Source organism: Aquila chrysaetos, chromosome 4, assembly GCF_900496995.4.
Source record: "Aquila chrysaetos chrysaetos chromosome 4, bAquChr1.4, whole genome shotgun sequence".
Taxonomy (NCBI): Eukaryota; Metazoa; Chordata; class Aves; order Accipitriformes; family Accipitridae; genus Aquila; species Aquila chrysaetos.
This window is the reverse complement of record NC_044007.1, coordinates 75,204,160-75,209,830: the sequence shown is the minus strand read 5'-3', so window position 1 is coordinate 75,209,830 and position 5,671 is coordinate 75,204,160.

The following is a 5,671-nucleotide window of genomic DNA, read 5'->3' as shown; positions in this document are numbered from 1 at the left end:
AACCAATTAGACTCTTGCGGGGCCTTGTTAATGGTTTTGATTTTTTAATAACAACGATGAGTATAATGGAAAAAGCATTTAATAGTTTGCCTTGAACATGAGAGAGATGGTTTATGCTAATGAAGTAACAAAAGCCATTAATTTTTTAAGGTATTAATTTGTTAGTCTGAAATGTGCGTATAAAGGTATTTTCAGCACAGATTGTGACAAGACAACAGTGACATCACACTGTGCCAACATGGAACATTTAAAGATACATGCAAGTATAACTTCTCTGATGATAACGCGTTACAATACCCTGATGCTTCACTAACCCTGAAGTGAACACATGCAATGTTAGGCAATGCATTAAAGTATCTCCATTACACATTATGGGAAAAGTGAGTATCACATATTTCAGGTTACTTTGGAGATAAAAAGGCTTTGCCTTTACATGTATCCAGCGCCGAACAGAACACCTCCACATGCAAAGGGAATCCATGGAGTGGAGTGTGACTTTCAGGAGGCAGGAGACAGACTTCTGAGAGCAAGGATGCAGCCAAACTCCACCCTCCATTCTGCACCTTGTTCAGCAAGCTGAGGAAAGAGTAGCTCTAGAAACGAAAGCCCAAACACTTGTCAGGCACCTGGGGGAAGAAATCCTTTCTCAGTAATGAAAAGGGAGAAGAAGAAAGGCTTTTTGGGGCCAGGAGGCAGAACAGTGCAAGGGGAAGTGAGGAAAACCTTCCCCAATAATGTCTGTTCTGCCTCAAAATTAGCCGCATCTTTCTGGTCTGGCGTAATTAGGCTGGGGAGTAAGGGCAGGAGGTCCTGTAAGTAATCCCTGATTGCAGGCATGGGGACAACCCCAGCAGCTTGGACAACTAAGGGGTATCACCCACCGGCTGTCTGTGTTGGCCCATCCACTTTATGGGCACAGTATGCAGTGGCTGCAATTTTTTATTTCCCTGTTTATAAGTGCTGTTCCAAACATTATAACACAGTCGCAGTGACTGTTAATGGACTCTATCACTTACAGATATTAGCAAAAATTTCAAAGGCTGTTTGTGTCGGAACAAAGATATGTTTGTTTTCCAGGTTTGGTGATAGCAAAGTTATTTGTCTGTTTAATAATGCTTTGTATTTCCATATTTCTGAAATGTTACAATGTTGGGTTTAGAAGTTGAATAATCAAATAATGAAACTGGTTGCTACTAGACTGTACTGTGAAGGTTTTTGCAAGTGAGATAAGGAGGAGATGCGAAAAAGCTTGTTTGGATGAGACATGTCTGCTATTTGTCTTAACTTACACCTTTGACAGTTTTAGTTAAGCCTTGAGAACCTTATCTTTATGACAGCAGTAATGCATGTTCAGTTAATCCTTCATGATATCATCAACAGAGTGCGCAAATAGTATGGGTAGTTCCTTGGGTTTTTCATGTTGTATTGAAAGGAAATAAGTATTCAGGGAGTTTTCCTCAGCTTATAGTCACTGGTAGGCTCCTTGCATATATTTTATTAAATATTTATAAGTTCAGCTACCAATGTGCCTTAAATATTTGAGGTAAACGTACCCATAGCAGAAAGAGTAGGAAGGCACCTAGCAGCTGCCTTTTGTTTGTCACCATGAGCTATAAACAAAGCCAGGGTTTTTTACATGGTTTAACATTACAGTGAGCAGACCTTACTGAAGTTGTGAAAATTTTGTCTTTCTAACATTTACTGCTCATTTTCAGATCTGTCTGCTATTATAGTCACTCCCTGTAACAGCAAAACTGATAACCTTCATCATCAGAAAAGGAAGTAACAAAGACAAACTGTTCTTTGAGTGATTCCAGGATATCGTCCCTTCCCCCATTAAATTTCTTAAGGCATGGCACTAAGAAGAAGAAACAACCCACCTCCACTTCTCTCTTCTTCTTCAGTTTTCAATGGCTGGGGAGAAGGGAATAGGACTAGAGACCATTCAGAAGAAAGTATCTTTGCCTTCCCAGTCTGCTCACTTGCAGACTTTATATGCCCCTGCTAATTCTTGGAATTTGTGACATCTAGCAATGCATATTACATATTTAACCGTCTGCTCCATAGGTGTTGAAGAGCTGCATTCGCCTTTGTCACACTGGTTGTCCTGGCTTTAGTAGTTTTGATAACCATTCATGGTATGCCTCCATAAATATGTAAATGTAACTGCATCTGATGTGATGTGCAACTTAAGAAGTCAGTGCTTTCTCTTTTGGAACTTTCACAGAATTGTTCTGTGCAGAGTTCCTTTTACTCTGCATAAATATTTTTTGGTACCCTTGAAGTTTTTCTACCACCTGAAGAAACACACTAGACACACAGTTACCAGTGGTCTTTGCTGAATTAATTAACACAGGTTTGGCTCTCACTGGTTTGATATACCTTCATTAGCTTAGTGGATGGCTGAGCAGGCACCTCTGCTGAACATAACATAATAACACCCACACAACAGTCGTCTTGAGATAAGTGCATGCTAGTCAGAAACAATCAGCAGTTCCCAAATGGCCTGGAAAGACTAACTACACGTATCCCTCCCTGCTACCAGATGAGGAGCACAGCAGGCTGGCTGGAACTCTCATGTGTGAAGAGCAGGTAACATCAGGCACCTTGTCTGTGAGCCTGGGCCCAGCGCAGCTCATCTCACAGTTCTGCAAGCCCCCTGACAAAGATCCTCAGCAGCACAGCTCAGCCCAGTCTTTGGGCTGGGGTCAGATGTCAGTACTTTACAGCACGCTACAACAAGAGGTGTTGTTTTGCCTGATGGAGATGACAGTGAAAGACACAGACAAGGGCAGTAGAAACCGTTGCTAATGATCACATATTATATACAGGTATAGCAAAATATTATAATCTATAAGCGGTTTTGGTATTTTACGTTGGTCATAAATATGCTTGCTTACTGATTTGCACAAAAAAATCCGTTGAACAACCCCTTGGCTAGGTGCTCTTCTCTTTTGCTGCGGAGGAAGGAGCTTGACAGGTATTTCTTCCCTCTTTCTGCTCTGGAGGGGGCTATTGTCATTTACAGTGTTGATGCTATGCTATTGACCTGGTAATTCACTTTAGCTTCTACATACACATGGCTAAGGCATGACAGCCCTTATCAAGATAAGTGTATTTGGCAAGACAATGAAGCCATCTTAGCTTCAGGTCATTTTCCTAGCTTCATATCAAAATTTCATAGCAACAAAAGTTTCATTTCAACAAGGTAATAAGATACATAGAAATGCCATAAATCAGCAAAAGATACTTTACATCCAGCAAAATGAAAGTTTAAAAGTTTATGCTGCAAATGAACAAGAAGTCTACGTGTTAGCCTGTGCACAGGTGTGAACTGGTTTTAGGTTTGTATACAATTTTGGCAATGTTACATCTGTTTAGTGAACTTAGTGAGGATGTCATCATAAATATGTTACACAGATTCTGTGCACAAGCAGTAAGAGTTTTCTTCTGCATTACTCTCTATGCAGAATGCAAGAAGTTGTTGATATTTGTGACGCCAACCTGCATGATTGACACTCATTTCTGCACCATACAACTTTTATGGAGCCTTTGTACTCCCCAAGACAGGAGAAATGGTTGATTACTTCTTAATTGATGTCTTACTGTAGTATTCTCCTGCATACCAGCAGCCAGGACCCTCAGAAGGATCCGCACTGGGCCAAAACAGTGCCATCTGTTCCCCTTTACAAATGTAAGGGGTGAAGGGAACCAGCACGATGCAGTACAGATAGTACAGATTACAGGTGCTCTAGATGCTGAAACAATTTCAGCTTGCAGATACTCTCCTTTTATCATTTTAAAAGGCAGCCATCCACTTAGGTGGTAGTTGCAGCTGACATCTGTGTCTTTCTTCTTCGTTTGGGGAAACTAGCAGACAAGGGCAGACTGTCAAGCCATGGCAACAGGGGGAGAGACTTAATGTGTGGGAGGGGAGGAATCTGTCCTTGTCAGCCTGGCACCCTCACTGTTATCATGGGTCTCTGTGCCTCTACTGGAAGAGAGACTATAGCACAGCAGATTAAGACCTGAATCTGGATGGGGATGTAGGCATAATTCCACATCAACAAGTTCTCCTGGCCTCGGGTTACCAAAGAGAAGAGCTCAAAGCATCCTAGAAGTGGTAAAGTGATCCTAAACCCAAGCAAGTCCTCAGTTGTGAATAAAGAGCTGGACATCACATAGCAGATTAATGCCAAAGGAGCAGGATGCTGCTTCTTTTTTTGAGGCTCCTATCTCTACCCATGAGAGATCAGAGGAAGCAGGAGGTTGTCAGCCCAGCTTTAAGCAGTACTGGATAAAAAAGCACAAGAGCTAATCGCTAGCCTGCTGCTGTTAACTCATGGTGGTGAGGGTCTAAGTAACACATGCTCATTTCAAACAGCTGGCTTGAAATGGGAATACCAGGTTATAAATGAATGTGTAAACTGTGTGGCAATAGGTCAGCAAAAGAGGCTGAGGGCTCTCTCAGATGCATAGGGAGAAAACGCAAAGTGCTTGCTAATAAAATGTGTAGCTGCAGCCCTAGCCATACTGAAAGGAAGGATCCCAGGAATATTATCAAACCACTATAAAGGCCGTATTTGACAAATGGCTGGGTTTTCTAGTACAACCTACATTTCTCTAAGAGGGAAATGCATCAGGAGCTTATGGCATCCTGGGCGTTGTGGCTGCTAGCAGAAGGTAATGGAGGGAGGACAAATTACTGCTTAAGTACTTGTTCTTAATGAGGAGCCCAGTCTGGGTAGAAAGTTCACTTTCTCACAGGGTGAAAAGGCAGAATGAAATTGCCTTGATATCATTGGACTTGATAGCACATAATGTCATTCACAGTCCCTGACCATGCAGTGAGATGACCAAATGCACATTCCCCCTCCATCCAACCTTAAGCAGATAATGCTTGGCTGAACCACCCACGGAACCTGACGTGTCCAGGGCTTATCCCGTGCCAGTGTGGGGTAGACAACATTTCTCAGGACTCATACGGGGACTCAGACCTGTTAAGAGATCAGATTCCTATGGGAGGATAAGGTTGCTAGAATCCCTCATATTGTCAGGTTTCCAGACAACATGGGTGTCATGAGATCAGTCAATAAAGCTAGCAATGGAGTCAGTAAATCTCCCTCGATGGTCCATCAGGCCTTGCATGACAACAGAGCAGGAGCGCTTTTAGTAAATACAGTGAAGACTCAAGAGGACAGGAATGCAAAACCTGCAAATGGCTCCAGACTGCTGGCGGAGGGATGGAGATTTGTGTGGCTCAGTGCTCCTCAGGGGTACTGTTTGGGAGAGGGAGAACTGACTGACAGCCTCAGAGGCCTCAATTACCAGCTTCCAGCAGTAGGTTTCCGCACCCCAAAGTGATTAGTTAATGATTGGCAGAAGTCAGCGTAACTGCACAAAACAAGGCTGCAGAACATAATTATCACGGTCCTCATGACAGGCTCAGGTGCCTGGAACACGATGAGCTGATGACACTGGGAGAGCATCAGCTCTTGGCAGAGAGCTCTGGATATCAGTGCTCCACTTCAGAAAAATTTGTGCTCACATCTGTTTATAGCTGGCCCATATGACAGCGTGGTCCTACAGGACCGTGCTGTCTCTGCAGTCCAGAACAGTATATTCGCCTGCTGTTTTACATAACCTCAGCAGAGCTGGAGAAGTTAAGACC